A 23917-nucleotide genomic window follows, 5' to 3' on the forward strand; every position below is an offset into this window, starting at 1 on the left:
GCGGGTTTTCACACCGACATGCATTCTTTTTACTAGCACGCCTCCTAACATAAGAAACTTTTCATCCCAATTTCACCCTAGCGCTGTCATTTAAAAAAACTAACAAATTCTGTCCAAGGTTTTCTATATATCTACATAATGTTTCTTTTTAATATAGGCCATCGCATGGTCCAATTAGGAAATTAAAACTCAATGAAGATGCTTCCAATTAATTTCCCAAAATATTCGTTATCGTCTTCCGGTTACAAGAGGGAAATTTTAATGGGATTTTCCTCCAGGTTACAGCCCAAGGGATCGTTTTTCGGACTGACGGCTTGCGTGGAGCCAATAACATTCCTTCATAACTTTGTCTCGTACCCTTTAAAGCATTGTTACAAAGTCAAACGAAATTTACGAGAAACATGCTAATTATATTGTACATCCGTTTCATCCTTTTAATCCTAGATAAGAAAAAATAGCTAGATAACAAGCTAATGTTGAGTATTTTGTCTACTTAAACGCTTTGGCACCCCTTACAGCTTGGTTCCCTAATCCAGTGCTTCTGCCGCTTGGAACTGGATCATGCTATTCTTTGCGAATGCGATCGGATTGATGTGGTGGTTATAGTGTCTGTTTCCCACCCTGCAGGTCCGGGCACAAATTCCGGGGGGGGCTTACATTTTCACAGAATTAAAGCTCCCTGGTTCGATTCAGTACTCCGTCCGTCGGATGAGACGTAAAGTCATTGTCCCCTTGGCGCCGTTCTCGAGTAGCCTAACGCTGACACCAGTTTTCTCTCTAATCTTCCTTCACTATGCTTTCCTCATGCCCCAAATGACCTCAGGTGTCGGTACTCCAAATGCCATACCGTACGTTAATGTGAGAAGCTTGGATATATTTTCATCTTTTCCTTAGTTCAGTCGTAAGACATTTGATTAAGATATTAGATTTTACATTTGATTAAGATATAAACTAGGTGCGTTCCATACGCCCAAATTCTTAAAAACTTATTTATTGAATACACGTGTACAAATAATCATAAATCTTCAAAATAGCACCCTCTTGCATCGATACACTTCTGGAGGCGGTGTTTCCATGATTGAAGGACATGTTTTCCTTTCATGGCTATTTTACACCGAACAAAAAACTGCTGGGGAACCAATTGCGTGTGGTACCTGGCCAGAATGTCGTTGACAATGAAGGCTCTGTGACTCTGCGCGTTGTCATGTGAACATTTCCCGAGATGCTGATGTCGCTTAGGCAGCTTTCGACCCTCCTTTACAGTCTTTTGAGATCTTCCAAGTAGAAAGCTGAGTTCACTGTGGTCCGGTAGGTACGAATTCGTAGTGGGTAATAGCAGAAGTCAAAGAGAACGATGAGTATGGTTTTGATCTTGGCTGAATACATGGATTTGAGGTTGATAGTCGTCCACTGCGAGGTTCATTGGTGACGACCTCTCGGCCCCCCATGAACGACTAGTGCCATCGACAAAAATGCGATTTGGCCACAGAATCCCTCCCAAGGACCTGCTGTAGTAATCGTAACGTTTCGGTGGCGGATTCCCCACATTTAACAAAATATTTGATAACGTACCGTTACTCCACGGAACGACTCATTGTACCGTGTTACATGAACCCAAAACAGGGTTCACGAGTACGCACGTTCTGACTCTCCGGCAGCTTGCAACCGAATGAGACCGGGCGTGTTATGAATCTAACAACCCCCTCCACCTAGCCCAATAGGTTAAAATACCCTGCGGCGAACCATTGCGTCAGGAAAAATTTGATCACATTACTTATGGAACGCACCATGCATACATAAAAGATGGTATCTGCGGTGCAAACCTTCTTGCTAGGGAATGCGTTCACACGACGTCTTTGGTCTACGTACGTACGAACGCACATAACAATCAATGTTTTGGAGCGGGGTATAAACTGGGCGCGGTAAGCGGAAATCGTTTATTCCCATTGTTTCCTGTTGAATATGTATACTATTATCATACCTGCTTTGCTCCTTTTCCTAAAAATTATCATGTAGCCATGTATTCCAAGTTCTACGTTTCCCACTTTTCTGGGTACTATACTTCCCGAAAAACGCCAGGTGGCCCGCAAGTTATGAATATTTTTCTGCTCAAGCAGTAACGGAGGTTCCCGTGGAGGTCGAAGTACAATTGTCATCAATGCAATGTTTAGCTTTTAATAAGGCCATCATTTTTTTGATTAACATGTTTTAGCATTGTTTGTTAAGATGACGACAGTTATAATGAATCGTAGTACCCGTAATAGGATCATTAACATTAATCATTTTTATCTCATCAACACACTATTTCGACGCGCACATTACTCATTATGCCAAAATGAGAGATTCAAAATGGTTTATTAAACGTATTACATTTTTCTGCCTCCGACCGAAACTATAACATTGGGTAATCTTTTTTTCAACTCGGCCCGAAATTATATCATATGGGGTAATTTCGGGCCTCACTCGATGCAAAACTATATCACAATGGGTAATTTTGGGCCCCACTAAGCCCCGAACCTTACCATCACGGGTAATTTTGCAACGTCCCAGGCCCGCAGCAATACGTTTTGCTTCGTACTGGGCCACACGCCTGCTCCTATACGACGAACATATCCAGGGGTCGAGGAAATACTCGGAGGTGGAGAAAATTTTGTACAAAATGAACTTGCTAATCACAAAAACATGAGTACATGACCAGTCTGACACTATTATCCACAATTTGTATTTATTTTGCAGGAATTGTACATCCTGTAATACAGTGGCGTAACTATGGGGGGATGAGGGGATAGGTCCCCCCCAAAACCTCAGAGAAATAAAAAAATTATTTAAAGATATTGTCTAGTTATGACATGTAATAACTGCATCTGCTTAAAATTAAATCTTTAATGCCAATATTACATGAAAATGTATTTCCAGGCAAGTAATTTTTCAAAACTTTGCCGTTTATCCCTCCCCCGTCGCCATCCCCCCCCCAAAGCATATTGCTAGTTACGCCACTGCTGTAATTAATGTGTTGGACGTACGTCAAACACAATAAAATATAATAGCTCAAGTTTCGAGCGAGTGATCCGTCACCATAAGAGACCGGTCGAACGTGAGAGATGCGTCCCCTTAAGAACAGAAACTCGAAACCACAGCCACGACGTCCCGCGTGCACCTCGATCACTGCGACGCGCGGAGAATGAGATGGAGGGCGAGGATGGCGATGGATGGGAACACCCACCGCAGAGAATGAGCACTTCCTGCCGGGAACATAAATCGAACGACGGCTTCGAGACACTCCTCTTTTCTTCCTCCAAGAGCCTCCCACGTCCCACACTCTAACACCACGGCCATATATTTCACGGTTAGCAGATACGTTTGCCGCCAGGAGATGGTCTTGTCAGGGCGGGAAGCGGCGCGTTGTCGCGCGCCACAGTGCAATTGTCACCAGACGCCGGCAGGCGGTCGGAGGAGGGGAACATCACTTCAATGCTTTGGCACATGAATCACACGCAAATAGAGACATCGTGCGTCCGTCATTACGATGGATAAATCAGTCAGAGTATTCAGACCATAGGGTTATTAAAGTACCATAGATGTATTTAGCTTCGTGCACTAAGGTTCATACGCGGCAATACGGTCGTTCACTTGAACCTGAAATTATAATTCATCGACATAATAGGGAAGGCGGTAGGGAGAGGTAGGTAAGTAATGACGAATTATTAACCTTCTGCATTCAGCCATTCTCTCATTTTTAAAATAAAAAAATCGAAAAACTTGCTTCCCACTTTTCGTGAGTTAGTGACGTCGATAGTAAGCTGATGACGTCGACGTCGTGACGCCGGTTTATGGGCTACTTCTGAGAGAACCGCTCATTGAGGTAATTGATCGTTCACAAGAGCAAAAGCAACGATGAACCATCCTAGGTAGATGTAAGGCGGAGGAGTAACTGAGATGTGGCGATGCGCTCGGAGTGAGTTCGCGACGCCATCAAATTATCTACGAAAAACATCGATTTTTTTGACGCACATAGCTCGAGGAATAGGTGACGTGCCCCGAAGGACCGTGAAAAGGAAAAAATACGGGTATTCTACTTTTCAACGACAATCTAAAATAAAACATTTGGTGGACGAACCCTTCACTCAAGGTCCCACATAAACTATACACATACCTCTCCATACCGGAAATGAAAATCACACTCTGTAATGGTCCACAAGATTGATTAATATCTCATGGCCTCTGTGCCATCACATTGACATATTCAGTGGATCATTGCTATCTTATCGCTTCAACTGAAGATGTCACCATGTCATGTAGCCTTGGTCACTCATTCACTTAGCGATTCAACCGGAAGTTTGGCTTTAAAAAATGATGAGAGTAGATCTCATCAGAAACTAAGCCACAGACGAGTGAACATATTTCTTATATTCTCTTATTTTCCAAACGCTTTAAGAAGCCTAAGTTTTCGTCCTCCACACATACACGAAAGAACGATTTACCTTTTCCGATGTCTTCCATCAAATGCCTAAGTACAATACAGCACTATGCACATAATGTAAGACAAGCACCATTCGTGATTAAACAAAGTCGACCAAATAATAAGGGAAAATATTTACGATAAATTTATTGAACATCTTCATTACTGTTTTTTCTTCGTTGAATTGTATTTTAACACTGGGAATCAAATGTTTTAGATCTACCAATATAATAAACTACGCGACCAAGTTTCATTGAATGGCCGATATGAGGTAATCTCCTACAATCTACCTTTTTGTAGGGAAGAATATAGAGAGGAAGTATAAGCTATGCGAACTTACAAAAGAAAATCATGGTACTCAGGTCATTAAGAAAAGGCTCTGAGGGAAATTCCACAGAGGAACGATTTCCCTTATTTGATACGCAGACTAAGAATCGAACGCTTGTCCACAAGTCATAACGGCGGAGTCCACCGCGAGAAAAGCTCTGAAACGAAGACCTCCACGAATAATGCATCCCAGCTGGGTGACCTCCAAGGCGAAGTCGGGATCTTCCAGCAAAAAGGAACTTGGGTCATACTTTTGCCATATCACACGTCCGTGGAATGATGGAACTTAGTTGTCACATTGAGAACTTTGAGAGAGGAGTAAAATACTGATTTCGACGTCATTTCTTAAAGTTCCACGTTATGAACAAGGAAATTTCAGCGAGTAAAAAGTATAACATATATGTCAAGCCTTAGAGATGTCCACATTTATAATCCTTGAAATATCGTAATGCATATCCGTATACCCGGTCACAGTTGGAAAGGAGCCAAAGCCTCCTTATCATATCAAAGAAGACAGTAAAAAATATTGGCATTAAAATTATTTCAGCAGACTAAGATCTCAATCCGTCCCTTGAATAAATTCAATGAGACAGATTCCGAAAAAAATTATAAATGGGAAGGTTTACTTCGTAAATTACTTTCCGGAAGTACATCGAAGGAAGTTACGGCAATCGCATCTAACAACACAGCAAAACCAGTATTTGGACGTATTTCTAACCAGGCCCAAAAGAGAACAAGTTTTAGACTTTTTACACAATAATGAAGGGACCCGTACAAAATCACGCCTACTATTCTCGCCTTTCATTATGCATCAGGCTGCGTAATAGCGTTAAGCCTCGCGCAGCATCAGGAGGTGTCACTTTGATTACTAAGAGAATTCTATTTCGCCTCTTAGCCTTTTTTTAACTAAAAGTCAACGCAGCATAGAAAAAATCATCTTAAAAGGAGAATAATGTGAGCTTTAAAAACAAATTTGTGAAGCGATAATAAAACGACCACAAAGGCGACGAAATAACGTACTCGGAACGAATAAATTCAACGATACAAAGAATTAATTCGAAGGGACTAAAATCTATTTGCACTTGAAATGAAAATTCATAGGCGCACGAACTTTCACAATATATCATTAACTAAATAAGACATTGCAATGTCTCCACTGACTTTATTTAATATAATTTATTATTTCCAAAAGTTTGGCCTCGTATTCATAAATTCCACCACATCGTGCCACTCATCATACAAGATATTCGTTATTTTATCGTAGCATACCAGGCAAAACTTTAAAAACTTGGCTGCACATGATGCACTAGAGAATGGTGTAGTAACAGCGAAACTCGTCGTGGGTAAATAAATTAAATGGATGCAATGCAATGCTTTATTTAACTTATTAGAAATTTCCACCATATACTATCTACTTATTATCGTATTCCAGCACGTACAAGCATCAAGTTTCGATTTAATTTTATTTAACTTACATTCAATACTTCCATTACATCATGGCACATATCATACAAGGGTTCACAATACACTTTGATTTTATGTTTGCTTGGTACTCGAAGGCTATGGTAAAATCTATTTGCAAATAAAAGTTTTATTTCTTAAGTAGATTTCATTAGAGAAATATTCATTTCAAAGGATTTAAAAACTTCCCTAACGCTATATTTCTCTTCACGGCCGTCAAACGGGCGTGACTTTCCACTCAGTTAGCACTTTTTTCTTAAATAGGAACTTTACGAGAGATCCAGAACTCAAGGGAGCAGCAGTGAAATATAATTCCTATTCCTACAGGCATTCATACAACAGGCTGAAACTGACGGGACTTTTACTATTTTACGTATGTCGTCAACTGTATAATTTCATAAATATCGCCATAGAGCAAACAATAGTGTCTTTGCAACCACATAAAGGACTGTTTCCCATTTAAACTAGTCCCTTCACATTGCAGTAGGGCGCCTTCATTCAGCAAAAATGATAAAATAATAGAGATTAAATTTACTATGGTTACAAAATTTTTTAAATTAAAATAATGCCAGCCGACATCGCGATGACCAATGATCTTAAATAATAAGTCACCAACTTATCAACTGTTATCTACCTGCTATACTCTGCAACTGCATCAATCCATTGAATTAGTTGAATACCCCGATATTAAACTGCCTATATGAGCTGTATTCGGTGGTTTGGGAATAAAATAAATAATAAAACATCGTTTTCATTTAATCATTTCAAGGAATTAAACCGGAAAAAACGTATGTACACTTATCAAGAAGATATTGATATTAAAAGTGACTCGCATCATGCAAATAAAATGATGAATCACGGGAAATCTGTCACAGCCTCACTCCTCCCCACACACCTGCGTTACGGAAGCCTTCTTCCACCTACCGCTCTTCAGCCCCTTAGGAGTCTCGGCTCGGCTGCACGCCATGTCACCGAGAATATTCAAAAGCACTAAGCAAAGCTGCTTCCATCCAATAACATCAAGATAACAATAGTTCCATGAGATACAGCGGATGGGATACAAAAGCATCTTTTCAGCAACTCCCCTCCAAGGGAAAGCCCCAAGGCACAAAAATTTCACCAATGGTATCGGAGATCGACGTCAAACATATCTGTCGCTTGGAACGAGCGAAGGCAAGGCGAAGCAGCGGCGCAGAACACACACTCCATCCACGAAAACCGCTCCTGAAGCTCATATCTATGCATGGGGTGGCGCTAGTGAGAATACCTCAAAGCATGTACCGTCTCAGCAGAAAGATATTGGTCGCGGTTTCCTAGAAACCATGTGAACATTCACGTTTCTGCGTGTGCTCGTTGTTACAGATTAAATTAAAATACGAGAGTTCGAGAAACAGATGACTTAACTGAACGAAAGTCACATAATGAATCAACAATAATGGGTTCACAATCTGAGCCCCATGAACAGAGACAATTTAATGCACAAAAATGGTTGACATGCTGCCAACATAAAACACAAAAAAAATAGATGACAATATTAACACTTGTCTCGCCCTGATTTCCTCAAGAAAAATGTCTGTAATTTTCGTACTCGGAATACTCTACATAAGGAATTGATAAACCTTTTTTTTCAAAATAATAATTAAAATGGAAAATTGAACCTATTTCATTGATACGTCAGACTTCCACCAACTTTGAAGCCTAAAAACCTACAGCATTCTGCATAAGAAGTTGAAATATGGCAAATATTTCATACAAATGCACTTGCGAAACTTCAGCAAAAAATTGGCGTAAAAGTACGTCAATCCATAAATTTTCAGTCAAATATGATTCACCTATGATTCCCATGTATTTCAGACAAAACATGATCAAATTAGACGTATTACACGCATGACCCACAATTCACTGATAGTTTAACTCCAAGGCCCAAAATTTATATTCCCATAATGTGTCCCATGAATTGATGCGACACTTGTAGGTAGACACGGAAAAATTTAATTACGTAAAAATATCACTCAAGGTCAAGGCTAGCCCAAAACCAGTTACTTTCCAAAGATACCAATAACAGACACTCGGGGAATGAAAAACTGGAAAACAATTATATTTCCCCTGAACTACTCATATTGACTCATTCACACGAAAATAAAAAAAAAACAATCTTAATAAAACTTTACAAGTCACTTTAACAACGTTCGTAAGATATGAAAGTCATAATTTTTCGGCCACTGGCAAATCACTTGTTTAGGAATTCACCAGAAAAAGACAGAGGAAGGACAGAAAGTCACATTCTTCAAATTACTTCGGTGATATTCCAACTCATACCTCATGGTTTCAGCGACTGAGCGCAATGGAATAACTGGGGATATGAAAATAAAGCCGTCGAATTTCTGAGTTCGGAATCTAAATTCTATTCAAAGGGAATTCCGGTTACTTGGGACCTTTGAGTACAGGTATTCATAGCCCATATCAATCGGCTGCGAAACATTCCGTACATATGCATACATGGACGTTGAAATGTTAAAAAGAAGACAATTTAAGGCTTAAAATTCAGGTTTCTGCAATTATATCTCAATTAAATTTATATCCTGAAATAAATACCAAAGTAGCTAATATTTATATCATATTTTGAGATTGGATACATATTATATACCTACGTATTTCTCTCGGTGTCCACACATAGGAAAGTGATTTTACAATTAAAGCAGCATCAATACAGAAGATGAAAGAGTATATGTACTCAGAATTAGTTCAATAAAGAAGGTGAATACACAAAATTCGAGGTAGGTTTCATATAAATCGAAAATTTCACATCTTCACACAAGTGATGGGCAAATACCACCGACACGCAGCCTATTTAACCCATAACAAGCTAATGTTGCTTCTGAGCTACATCGTAAATGTATGCATTTTCAGCTCTTTTCAGGAAAGATCTAAAATACGAATAATTATTCTGTGCTGTAAAGTTTAATGACAAAATATGCAGTTCCCACAACAATGATGACCGAGAAGAAAATTTTCAATTTTTTAAATATAAAGTCTTGAAATTCAATTTCTCCCAGAAGCAGCTCTGGGTTAGAAAGGGTTAAACGACTTTTTGCCCAAATTAATCGAAAAAAAACTCAAAGTAATTTTTTTTCATAAGTTGGAAAAATTTGAATCTGCTGTATTTATGCCATATTTAAAAAGGCTATAGAATGAAAAATATAAAATTAGGAAAGGTTTAATTTTGTTAGTGTGTGAGGAACGGTAAAGACAAAATGCAAAATATAGATCTTTTACTTTCCCAAGTATCACAAAAATGGAAACGTGAAAGAATTTACTAAGCCCCGTGGAAACATTCCTCTGCAAGTCAATATCCCTTGACAACGTTCCCGCTAGCAATGGCGTGCGCTAAGACCGTGATAAACAAGCCCGATAAGGGAAAATAATAGCTTTAACTATCGGCTTTTAGGGACGACCGTTATCCTCATAGGCGATAAGGAGATGAATACCGTGTTTACATGAGGAAATTTCATCTATGAAGCATGATTTCCACGGTTAAGAACGGAGAGTTTGCTAGGTATATTGCACATTACAGACCATGAAGGCACAAATGTAAAATGACTTAGCTCCGATAGCCCATGCCGTCACCGATGGGACTGCGTTTGAAGGAAAGATATAATTAATTGTAGGACCTTTGCGTGATTAGAAGGAAACTCCACAGGAAACTTTTTGAACGATAAAATCATGCATTAGGGCTTCAAAGGGGATGGCGTCGGGAGGATATTTGTATCGAAACAATTTAAGGACATCCACTATAGTAAGATTACATTTTACCAAAGCTCACAATAGCACTCATATCTTTCAACCCTCGTCCCGAATTTCTGACTGATTAATTACATCAGTTATAAAATTAGTTTAGTCCATCGCTTTCAGTAACAATACAACTCACTCTCTCTCTCTCTCTCTCTCTCTTTCGTTCTTAGCAGTTTCAAAATCGATTTTGATTCACTTAACTCCAGATTATGTACTCAGAAATCAAATTTGTCTCAGGAATTATTTGATGACGCGTTTAATGATTACTAATGGGTAATTCCACGTCAATTCAACACAGAAAAGTGACATTTTCAACTCGACCAAGTCACATTTCTGTCAAATTTGGTGTACTCAGTGGTACTGGTAAGTGATGGAAAAATACCAATTTGTAGAGGTAAATGATGATTTTGACTAATGTTACAGGTCCACAAATGTTGGGAATTCGTCGATATTTCAGCGTGTCTCTCTAAAGGTAAATGACTATAATTCCGGTTCAATTCAAGGTAGAAAAATTAAACTTATGCTTTTTGGAAAGGTAATATGTAGGGCTTTACGTTGATATACAACATGGCCTATTAATAAGAATTTCAATACTCGTGGTCATTGACCTTGACCTTTGACCTTGAATATCTCAAAACACCCCCGTTCAATTTTTATAAATAAAAATATATGTTATTGTCCATAAATTTTATTACACGCATGAAAAATGTTAAGATGGCACATTTTAGGCATCATGCCCAAAAAATTATTTGTCTACAAAACTACAAAACCAAAATGCAAGAAGTACCACTTACATATGAAATGCCTATTGTTGCCTTAAGGCAACATGGAAGTCAGTTCTCATGCATGATCAAATTCAACCTATGCTTAGCCACGATTCATCAGCATCAGGCGAAGGCATTGAGTGATACATAAGGTAAGGGTGGTGAGCGGGCCAGTGATTGGGAGTGAAGGATAGGGTGTTGACATAACGCCATCCTTGAGTTATGTAGGGTTCAATGGAACCTAAATACATGAGGGAAGGAAAAAATCAGAAGCGTAGATTAATGGCATTATTATGAAGTAATCAGTCCTTTTGCACAAGCATGTTTATTTATTTTTATTTTATTCCCAAACCACCGTATACAGCTCATAGTGGCCATTTTATATAAGGGTATTCAACAAATTTAACCATTAAAAGTACATGAACAACCATGGCCTGGACATGGGAAATCTACCCCGGCGGGACTCGAACCCTTGACCACTTATTTAGTAGGCGAGGACTTTAACCCGCCGCCACCTAGGCTGTCAAATTAGAAAAAAGATTTAATCGTTTATTTATTAAAACTTTTTCATTTAAAAACATATCTATTATTTTTATCGATAAAAAGCACATTGGATCAATCAAATTCGTTCCACGTTGAAATTATTGTGAATTGAAAATGGTGCAATATTTTATGGCTATACCAATTTTCTTTCGTCAGACCGAGGAGGATGGTCCATCTAATTAAAGCATTTTGAAGAATTGGTAAAATTAGACATTGCAATATTTCCACTGAGTTTTATTATATGACACTACACGTTTCGCCGTTACAAACAACATTATGTTGAGGTTGTTTGCGTTTACATATAATGTTGTTTGTAACGACGAAACGCGTAGTGTCATAATAAAACTCAGTGGAAATATTGCAATGTCTAATTTTACTAGTATTAAGAACTTCCACCATATCGTGCCTCACATCATACAAGACATTTTGAAGAATTTTTACCTGCACAATTCGTGAGTTATTATTTAAATTCAGGGATTGAAAAAATCTTACTTGAGTATTACTAAATACCCACCACTTTTAAACTTTTGCTGCAGGAAACCACTTCAGCGTGCGTTTAAGGCTAAAATATATATAAATAACATGGGCAACTGTTGAAAGCATTTACCAGCCTTCCCCGCCTTTCTGCTTTTCTACATAAATAATGAACAAGCAGGGCATAGCGGGGAATGATATTAAAACTTCTGGGCCACGGCTCCTAAAATATTCATGAGTTTTCGGGTTAATATTAAGCTAAAGAGTTAAAACGAAGAAAAGCATTCAGACCAGCATTTACGCAAGGTCAAGAGATGACGACTAAACGAGAGAACCTCAGTTCGCTTCTCTTTAACCTCAAGTACTTCAGGCTCATGTATAATATTATCGCATGAATAATGCCGCGAAAAAGCGAGAATAATTTTCCAAATTTAGAAACAACATTTGCATTTGAAGTACCGCACAATAATTACCACGGGTGAATATTAATGAGCGGAACTTCAAGACATGCATATCAAATGAATAGGTCAATGCACAGCATTTTATCGGCTCTACTCCCATGAACGACGATTAGAATTCTCTATCGGAGGCCTGGTAATTTTTTAACGAATGAGGGCAACCAATTATACATTTAACATAAAGCGATATTTGTTATCTATGTATTCTCATAGTTACTGATTCACACAAAGCACTGCCGAGCATAGACATTTTTCAGTAATCAATCCACAACATTGTTAGCACAGCATTTATAAGGCCATTGTTTCCGGGGGTACGAGAACATTCCACGCCTCGATTGAGCTGAAATAATAATAATATCCCACGCCCACTGATCAACGTGAAACTAAAGGTCACCGTGGGGCATTTCAGACGAGGTGATGAAGGATGGACGAATTACCAATTTGGGCACACTAATTTTAAATCGGTAATAATTACATAGTTAGCAACTTAAAAGAGGAAAGCGAAGAAAAATGGCCCTAAGCATGTCAGTTTCTCCAAATTTGTCCCCAAAATAATTATGGAGAATACATTCACTGGGCAAAATAAAACATAGGAAAGTTTTTATTTGTGGGAAAAGCGGAAAAAAAAGTATTCAATACACTTTCGAGAGAATATATAGAGAATTCCAGCCCGATATGTACGCATTTCACCACAGCATATTACCAAAAAAATGTGAAATATGTTATATTATGTGCCTTTAAACAAACCGTGAAACTGGATAAATTCCTGGAGTTGAAATTATCCCAGTAACCCAATATCCACGTGGACGCGGCAAATAAAGAGTAGCCTGACAAGGCGGAAGCAATAAATGACGTATTTCGATAGAGAATGAACCTTGAATGGCATTAACATCACAAAAAGGAAGAATATTGCGAGGACGCTTAAGGGCTGAAAGGAACAGAATGCAATTAATTCTACTGGGCAATCTTCACGCAGGAAATTAAATCAAGGAATTCTCGAATATCAACAGCGTGAAAATACATGAGAAGGTGCTTTTAATACAATATTTCAAACACTATTAAAATCAGGAAAACCAAGTTATGCATGTATCGTTTTTCAGATAAATACATGAAAAATCATGATCAAATTAAAAAGTGATTACAATTGACAGTAAAATCATAATTAAATCAAGCAATTCAATCAAAAACACTTGAAGAATGGTTACTACCAAGAGAAAACAAAAAATGTCATTTACCTCTCCTTCTAGAATGGCACATTACTTCCAGTGGGGGCAATTGGAATCCATTTTGGTTCTGCACTCAAAGCATCCACTGTCACACGGAACTTCTCGGAATTACGCGTCGCGAAGATGAGATAAGGCCGCGGGGGTTTCGAAGGCCTATAAAGGTCGTAGATCATCTATAAAAAAATCACAAATGTGAGTACCACGTTGCAAAAATATGTTTCCTAGATTACATAGTACTCTTTCGTGGCTTGCGAGACGGAGGAAAACATGCTTGCTGATGTAATTTAAAAATTGCACTCAGCATAATCATTTTCTCTGACCACTATCTGGATCAAGGAAAAATTATTTTTCTCAGAATGAAGAATGTTCGCACTTCAGATTGCTCTTAATAGCTGTACCGTTGGATGGTTCACTTCCTGTTAATGTTTGTACTTATAGAGATTGGGCGACAAATACATTTCACTATTATGCCATCAAAGACCGCGTCCATTGGGTAGAAAAAATCCAAATTGCGGAAAAAAAGAATAAGGATAATTGATTTTTGGGTAAATACTTTTCCGAGTTACTGGACCTAACCGTAGCGTATTTTTAAAGCAACTAAAGTCATTTGACTGCAAACACAGTATTCATTTCGAAGTTCAAACGCAGTAGGGTGACGTTCCTATATATCTTGGATCACAATTCTTAGGCATGACGAAAATTATATCCGTTTTTCGCCATAATGACAAATATAATCCAGGAGTAATCAACATTATCCCTTTGCTCTGACAAGTACCGGCATAAGAGCCGTTGAAAAAAGTATTTTTAATGGAATTTATAGGAATTATAAAACTTTTATGGGTCCGCAATTCGAAGAAGTATGGTTAGATGAATATATGTTGATATTTTAATTCAAATGACATACACCTACTTCGTTTCTCGCATCACATCCTTAATGAGCTGGTCAAAATTTTCACCGGTAATTACGAGGTGGGAGCACCTCAATGGGGCGTTACTGTTTTCTCTCATCCCACTGATGGTGACACGTGCCTCCAAGGAAAAAAGACCCGCAAAATGAAAGGGGGAGGCGTCACCTTCCGCCCCCCCCCCCCACGCCAGAGCAGAGGGAGAAATAAATTTGCAGCGCCATCACCAGACGGGCGGGAAGAAGGAAAAATTAAGGTCCGATGGGAGGGAGAGGGTGAGCTGGAGTCCCGAAAGGGCCCTGGAATAACATTTCCGGGACAAATAATCCGGCTGGCGGTGTGATGGAGGTGAAGGCCGGAGAGGGCAATTGGGGCTGGGCTGCTCAAAAATTCACCCGAATGGGACGACAAGGAACTTTCCCTCCCGAACAAAGTTGAGCACGCGAAGGACAAAATTTAAAGATTAAAATTTAAAGAGACGAATTGCCTTCTGAAATAGCAGCGAAATATAAAGCGTAACTGATAAACACCCTTGGAGAGTGTTTATTATATATCCGTGGACATGGATTTTGCCGAGTTAACCTTAACAAAAACAGTACATTAAACTTTTAAAATACGAATTGCCTTATAAGAGAGCCGCATAAATATTAATTCAGCGCTAATGATAACAAAAGAGTTAATTATCTAGTGGTTACGTAAAGGACTTTGAGTTCATATGAAGAAAAGTTATAAAGTTTAAAAAGACGAATTGCCAATTTAAATAGCCGAGTAAACATTTATACGGCGTAAATATTAAAACCAATTATTCACTCGAGGCTTTCAACCAATTGGGTATGTAGTTGGAGTTGATCATCATGAAAGTTGTACATTAAAATTCAAAGAGGCGCATTCGTTTATGATGTGGCCACGTAAAATTAAATTTAGCGCAGAAAAATATCATTAATATTTAACACAATTACATTACGATCATTAAAAATTGGTTACGAATAGGACTTACCCCACACACGCAGGGATAAAATAACGCTCTTAACCTATGGACCAATGAGCACAGTTAATTTACAATATTTCCGTCTATGAAATCATCAACCACGGTAACGGTATTGTGTCCCACATTAATTAAGACTTAACGTCCAACAAGGCACCCTATCGCACTGACTAATTTCTTCTTAACGGTTCGCTACGGTCAACCTAGGCTGTCCAAGCCACAAATATAGCATCAATATGGATCTTGAGAACAAAGCAATTCCCTTCTCCACTCACCAATGAAAAACACACATTCGATGAACAAATCCAAGGCATGTGACAGTAGTTTTTTCAAAGCGCTTCCTTATCGAAAAGGCTAACACTGCCCTTCCGGGAACGCCACCTACCACAATACACTGGCAACATAACTCCATAACTAAATAATTACTAAAAACTCATCAAATATCATCAACGGGATATCAATTATTGTCCGTGCTTCCAAGGAATAAATTCAGTAAAATAAAGCCATTGAATTTATTCGCACAACACAGAGTTACACACTCGCCATGATGACATGTGAGGGTATAATATGGGGACCGGAAAGAGTATGATACATATATTTACCCATAATAAATCCCCTAGCAAAGCTGCCTAGGCAACAAGGGAGGGTGGAAATTGATACGCAAGTCTTCCCCTCGTAAGGAAAATTAAGGATGTAATAACATTTGAGAGTTACAAATGCTTGTCTCAAATTTAGAAGAGCATCAAGTTGGTGTTAGACTAGAAGGTTGGCTTCACACCCTTTGAGCCCTCGTTCAAATCCCGAAGGTAGCGGAGATTATTCAGAAATTACCCAATCGCTTGAATTTTGTGTGGAGGACAGTCCAAGCGCAGCACTCCGTCCGTCGGATGGGACGTTAAGCCCTGCTCCCCATTATAGCCGCATAGTCAAATAAATATATTTTTAGATTATCATACAAATAAAATGTACTTCGTTTGATAAACAGCACGAAAGTAATTAATACTGTTGTAGTCAGACAGCCAAACCCATTAGTACTTGCTCTCGCACTTATTGCCAGTCATTTCAAAAATGGCTCCTGTGGGATTGGTCCCTAGCGAGAAAGCGATAATCGCTCTTTCATATGACCATTCTTTGTATGGTAAGAGTGGCCCGGAGAGAACTCATCCGTAAAACAACTAGGGACAAAGTGCCCAGACTAAAACACAATCCTTAACCGCCCACACATCACCGAGGAAGAGAGTTTCCCAAACAAAACAGGCCAAAGAATATTATTTTTCACAAGGAGAGTAGAATGGTTAGCAATTTTTCCAGTTTTTCCGTATTTAGGTTGATTAAGAAGATTAAATTCACTCCTTAATTAAAGGAGGGTCGGGCGCGGCGGGATGGCAGGTTTTTTAAAAGTCAAACTCCGACGTATTCAATGAATGTAAAAAGTCCACTTCGAAACGTCGGAAACAGATGAATACAAGGGTAGCGGACAAAACCCGATAGAATCAATTAGGGTAAAACGTCCACCTCGGAAAGTTTGCAATGGACAGCCGTTTCTAGAGAAGCGGCTTAAAACTGCATGAAATAGCGTTTGCAGTACTTCTAGGGGGAAAAAGTACAAAAAATGAAAATTTAGTTTCCACTAAAAACGGATGCTATGTAACTATCGAATAAACCATCTCGCTTAAATTAAATGCTATACAAAGTGAACGTAAACACTTTGCCGCAATTTGGCTTTTTCCATCGGCAGCTAGCTTTCCACTATAAAGTTGCGGACTATTGGCCGTATCGAACACATGCGAAACGCTATTCTCCTCAAGAATGCAAGAACTTGTACCAAATATATATCCTAATCAGCCTAAGGGAAAAATAATATATTCAAAAGGTATTTCTCTTAAATTGCAGCAATAGACTGGAAAGCATTAAACGGATGTGAAAAATAAACAGTCATTAAGAGCAATACCGTCAAATCACAACTATCAGTTCGTAGGTCTGAAAATGGGGAAAAATACCAAAACCGCGAAATAAGTTAATTAATTATTGAGGAGAAAATCTCAGAATATGACAAAAATCGTAGATACGCCAAGTCAACGTAATGACTGCTTAGGGTACTCAGAATTCACACAATTTCCGCTTTCATATTGAATAGCAATTGCTAACATATAACGCTATTATGATTAAAATTTCTACTTCCAAATGCTATTATTCAACACTTGTAATCGCACATTCATTACTTCATCAATAAAAAGTACTTTGAACTTCCGTTAGATAAAAAATTTGCGCCGAATACCAAAAGCTATAGTAACAACAAAAATCCCTCGAAGTTAAAAAATGGACTGACATATGGACATAAATGACAAAATTTTCAAGCAGATATCGCCTGATGGAAGAACAAATAGATATAATACCTTCATTATACCAGTATTACCGTAAAAACTAATTCTACAAGTAAACTAAAAATTCTTCAGCATCAAATAAATAAACTTACATGAGAAACTAAGTGCGGGATGACCGCCTGATATTTTTTCATATTGAAATACAACGGCTTAAACTGCCAATTCTTTCTTTACTACACTTATTTACTTTACTTTCTTTACTATATATATTTACTTTACTTCTATTTACTATACTTCTATACTACTTTACTATACTACTTTAATACACTTTCCTTAATACTTAACGTCATTCGTAAATTTCCAGGCTGACCACAATAAAATATAGCTCAGGAAGCTCAGATGGTGGTTGTAAGCAAGACTTATTCTGGCGACGCAGCGCCCGGAGTGTGAAGTCCAGCGCCGCGCCGGCAACACACTCCCCCGGCGGCGACCACGGGTGCGTGACATAGCCACATCCCCCGTGGATCGATGCCTTCAGACAACTCCCGCAGAGTTCATAAACAAACCCTGAACAAAAATATTCCCAAGAGCGATAATTCCATGGATTTATTAAGACCACGAGGCTACTAATGCTCGCATAAGTTCCTTCCATGATTATCTTACCTTATTGCCAATTAGAAAGCATTATATTCATCACATTACCCTCTTTACACGTCATCAATGTAAAATAAAGTCGGAAAAAAGCTTAATAGGATGCATCACTTCCTCTCGACCGGTCTAATTTTGTCTTTTATATCGCTATCAATTCCTTGGCTAAAACTAAAGCTATCATCTTCAAATTTTCAAGGCATGTAGGGTACCTACTTATTTGCCAACAATTTTCTGCAACGTGAATACAAACCTTTTGCATCCTAAAAAAAGTACTGCGGAACATTGTTCACATTTTGGACACCGGAAAGTGTTGTCAAGGGACTATGCTATATATCATGAGCATTTCAAGATGCAATCATCTTGAAATGATTCCAGCTTCAAACGATAAATACGACCCAAAAAAGACCGGCCTAGTATAAATGATGCGTTCTCTTAAGATAGATCCTTACAATAGGTTCGAAAATTTTAGGGGAAAATTCTCTGAATGCAGACTTAAAACATGATAAAATATAACAACTAAAAAGTTCTGATTTTCTAAACGTGTTGAGTTCATTTCGGAGTTTCAGGCATCTGAAGTGCGGGTTCATCAAAGAATCGACAATCTCACGCTCCCTCATTTCTATGAGATTCCTATTTCTAGGATAGAACTCACCTCAAAGATCTAGGGTCTTAATAATACCGCAAATTAAAACTGGAAATTTTTTTTTCAATATACCACCTCGCTCAACGAGAAATGCTCCGAGGGAGTGGAAAGGCTATGACATGGATACGAACCCAGCAGCCTGTAGCTAACTTAGCATAGCCCAAAACACTCAATTGAACGTAAACATATACAAGAATTGCCACGAGAAAAAATTTCCCTGGACCGGGAATCGAACCACGGACCTTTGGCTTTCGATTAAATAAGCTTTTATTGCTTAATTTTTGATACAAAACAGATATATAATACATCTAGTGGGAACAATTTCAAACGTATTAGTATCACATACAAGTATATAAAAGTACAACATTATAAACATTAAAAATTTTGATCTCAATCATTTAAATATGCTTTTCTATGCGTGTCTTAGACATTTTCATTCAAATAAAAATTTGGAGGTAAACATAAGCAAAGAGCATAAACAACAGATTATTATTCTTTTATCAAATTTTCCAAAAAAAAAAAAAACATAGGTAAAAATGACTGGCGGGGCTCGGTAACGAACGTCCGATCCTCGGCACAGAGGCCAACCCTTCGTATGGGACCTGCTCATACGTCCATTTCTACCTCAGCACAGATTTTTTAAAGCATATATTTATACAGACATTTTTATGTATATGTATAAAATGGAATGTAAAAATAAGCAAACATTAATTACAAAGGATTATTTTACATAAAATTTGAGAGAATACAATACGGGAAAATATTTCCCAAGCAGATGCCATTTCCGTATTAAAAAACATTCAACAGCCATTCTTTCTGCTCTTTTGTTGTATTGATTTTTTTGTTTAAATATATAATTTTTTTAATTAAATTAGATCTGATGTCTCCTCTATTAATTTTGTTAAAAACATATGTGCTTATTAGTTCTGATAAAATGTGTGCCTTCGTGCTTGGGAAGAGTTGGAAATTTAATTTCAGTAGATCCTTATCGTTAACACTTCCCGATCCGAAGGTGTCAAATTCTTTAAAAATGTTTATTATGGTTTCCCAAAATACGTCATGGTTGCAACCCAGAACTGTGTGCGTCATGTCCTCCTGCCTCCCACACTCCGGGCACTCGTCCTCTGTTCGTAAACCCAGTTTCCTTCTCATTGTATTAGTCACGATGCATTCCGAACATATGACGAACATAACGTCTGACTCCTTCGCACTACTCCCCAGCCTGGAATAGTTTTCCCAAGTTTTGTTTACCCTAATGTGTGGAGTCGCTTTCAGCTCGTCCTTGAGCACGCTCTCATATATCTGCTTAGTAGTTTGCAGGCTGTCGTTATGTGCGTATTTGCTTTTGAAAATATTTGCTTCGTGTAAAATTTGGTTGAAGTACCTTAGTCCCCTTGCTTTCTCCATGGAATTTACTAATAAACGTTTTCTTTCGTTGTTATTTGAGTGTAAAATCTTAGCGATATTTTTCACTGTTATAATGCGTGCCTTGATTTTAGTGTTAATAAGGTTTAGGCCACCATATTTTGGGGGCGCGTATAGTCTTTTTCTTTCGACTTTTTGAAGATAGCCTTTCCATATAAAATTATTCGTCATTTTAATTATGTTTGCGTTTGCTTTTTCAGGCATTGGCCAGACGTGTGCCACATACCATAAGTTTGGGAACAGTATCTGATTAAGTAGTTTGATTTTAGACGTAATGTACGTGTTGTATTCCGCATATCCAAGTAGAATTTTACGGATTTTTCCCGTTGCTCTATCCCAGTTTTTATTAATAGTGGCGGCAAGGTCTTTCTCCCACCATAGCCCTAGGATGTTTTGGCCACTGACTTTATTCCAGCCTTTTGTGTCAGATAATTCCATTCCTTTTACATGTATGAGTGTGGACTTGGCCATGTTGATTTTCACGCCAATTAAGGTGTATTTTTTCATGATATCGCTTATTTTCTCGAGTTCCGATGCGTCTTTCACAAAAACGGTGATGTCATCGGCATATATGCACGATGTGTACGTTTTTCCGCATCTCCTGATTCCAATGCTGCGTTCAAGGTCCATGACCAGGGGTTCCATCGCCAAAGAGAAGAGCAACATCGACAACGGGCACCCCTGTCGGACCGAGTTTTTTATTATAAAATGATCGGATATTTTGTTTCTTATTTTTATTTGAGATGTGATATCATGGTAAAGTGTTTGGATCATTCTTATAAGCCCTTCTGGAAAATGTTTTTCTCTTAGAATTTTTATAATCCATTCTATTCTAATATTGTCAAAGGCTTTTTCCAAGTCGATAGCTAAAATGCTTAAAGAATTTTCCTCCTTTGGAATACTACTATAAATGATGTCCCTGATTAAAATATTAGCTTCTACTGAGGATTTCCCTTCTCCCCCTCCAAACTGATTTTCCAGGCCTGCGCCATCCATTATCATCATCATTTTTTGGACTATTATGTGAGCTAATATTTTATAATCGGTATTTAGTAAAGAGATTGGTCTAAATTCCGTTATATGTTTAGCGTTTCTCTTTTTTGGTATAAGCGTTATTATTGCGTTTTTCATTCGCGCACTCATTTCCCCTTTTCGCGTGATGCTATTGAAAACCACGCAGAGAATGGGTTTCATTTGTTCCCAGAATGTCAAATAAAACTCATTTGGCAGGCCGTCCTCCCCGGGAGCCTTTCCCTTTTTAAGCTTTAGTTTCGTAGAGTCTATTTCCTGTTCCGTGATGTTTGTCTCGAAGCGCTGCGTTTTTTCGGGGTTGAGTTTGGGGAGAGGAGGGACAGCCAGTCCGTCCCCCTCTTCCCATTCCCCGTACTGGTGATAGAGCCGGCTATATAATCTCGTCGCCTCCTCAAGCCGCTTTTCGGGGTCGTCTAGATCTCCTATTTCACCTCCGCTCGCGTATTTTATCGTTTTCCGCAATTGCTCTACTGTCAGGGCTTCGGATTCACTTTTGTCATGACCTCGCTCCCATTCCCTTGGGGCAAGCTTCTCCACCTCCCGTCGGAAAATTTCTTTTTTGAGTTCTTTTATTTCGGCATTTACTCTGGGCGACCTGTTCTCTGTGTCTATTAGGTGTTGGAGTACCTCTCGATAGAAAGCTATTGTTTCGTTTTTCTCCCTGTAATATTCGCTTGTTAGTTTTTTTAATTTCCTTATGATACCTGTTTTAAAGATTTTTTCCCACCAAAGTAAAGTATCATTCTCGCTGAGAGCGTGATTTGAGAGTCGTAATATTTCGGTTTCAATATTTTTACACATTGTTTCGTCTTTTAATAGGTTAGTATCTAAACGCCAAATTTTTTTCTCCTTATTGTTTACATTCCGTGCATCAAGGTCCATTTTAATTTTAATATGAATGGCATGGTGATCCGAAATAGCTATCGGGGTCGTACTGTATTGTATGAATTCGTTTTTAAGTTTCTTTGATATAAAAATATAGTCAATTCTGTTTTGAGAGTGTGTTCCTATTCTTGTAAATTGTATTTTGTTTTGTACTGTATTTTTCCCGGTATCTATTGCGTCTATATTGCTAACTAAGGTTTTCAGTGTCTTGTTTATTCGGTATCTTATTTTCGTATTATTTGCCCCGCTGTCCTCCCTTCTGTAAATAGCGTTAAAATCTCCCCCCATTATCGCCTTGTCCTTGAAGAGGCAGGCGTAAGGCAAAATTTCGCTTGCCAGGAACTCTCGCCTTTCTTCGCTTTTTTCATGTCCTGAAGGGGCATATACGTTAACAAAGTGTGTGTCTCCGATTTGCAACGCAGTTATTCTCCCGGAGGCATGACGACGAACATTCTTAACGTTTAAAAACTTTTTTGTTAAAATTGCTGTACCTAATGAGGAGTCATCAGTATTGCCAAAAATGCGGTAATTTTTGCTCTGCCAAGCAGGTGATTCTTTATATTCTTGAATAAAAATGACATCTGCTTTTAAATCATTGTGCATAAAATTTTTAATAACATTGATTTTTAAGGCATTCGTGATTCCGGCCACATTCAGTGACGCTACCGTGATATCTCGCTTATTTGAAGAGGTACTCATTGTTGGTTTTTTTGGAAGGAAGTAAAAATTTCTCTGTTACGTTTTTAAAACAAACGAAGGGCGTTTGCATGCGAAATTCGTATCTTAAGAAGGGGGTCCAAAATAGGAAAAAAGTTAAATTTAAATGGCGAGGTTCGGAAATAGAGTCCGGCCCTCGACATCGTTCATATAGACCAACTCTGAGTTTAATACCTCCGTATTCTTTACATAAGGCAAGGGTTAGTAGACATTTTATATTCATGGTAATAACTGAAGCAAGATAAGTGCTATTCAAATTATTTAACATTAACTTTACAAAAACTTTAAAGGATTTAGTGATCATTTTACTTTTTACTTGATTTTTTTTTGTTCCCTTTGCGCTCACCCTCCTGGATTCTGATGCCCCGGTTCCTAAGCTGTTCGTTCCACCTCTTCTTTTTGATTGGAGAGAGGTCCTTCCCGAATAGCTTTTTCAGTTCCGCAGCTGCAGCTCTGTTCTTGTCCTCATTCTCGATGAGGTTGAGGGGCGCGCTGCCGCTGGAGGCCGTCTCATCCTCCTCCCCTCGCTCAGACCACAATCTGCTTGTACCTGGTAGGGTAAGGAAAGAAGAAGGAGGAAACACTCCCCCCCCCACAACCCCCCCAACCTCCAGAGACATTTCCTTTTCTCTCAGCACTTTATTTTGGTCATCGCTCACTCCCTCCCTCACTTCCATGATTTCAATAGACTCCACACTGCCTGACATACTCACTCCCTCCCTCACTTCCTTGATTTCATTAGACCCCACATTGCCTGAGATACTCACTCCCTCCCTCACTTCAATATTTTCTGCAGACCTCACATTGTCTGACAATGAGGCACTTACTCCCTCCCTCACTTCCATG

General features: G+C 38.6%; 1 protein-coding gene across 2 annotated transcripts in view; it reads right to left on the bottom strand.

The window, feature by feature from the left end:
- Positions 1-23917, bottom strand: part of LOC124170536 (beta-1,4-N-acetylgalactosaminyltransferase bre-4-like) — a 358835-nt gene that overhangs the window by 291776 nt on the left and 43142 nt on the right. The window contains exon 2 of one of the 2 annotated variants that reach the window (XM_046549325.1): positions 13514-13677. The exons of the other annotated variant lie outside the window; for it this stretch is intronic. The gene's annotated coding sequence lies outside the window, so the exon portion shown is untranslated. The remainder of the gene's footprint in view (positions 1-13513; positions 13678-23917) is intronic. 2 annotated transcript variants of the gene reach the window in all.

The sequence above is a fragment of the Ischnura elegans genome, chromosome X (assembly GCF_921293095.1).
Source record: "Ischnura elegans chromosome X, ioIscEleg1.1, whole genome shotgun sequence".
Taxonomy (NCBI): domain Eukaryota; kingdom Metazoa; phylum Arthropoda; class Insecta; order Odonata; family Coenagrionidae; genus Ischnura; species Ischnura elegans.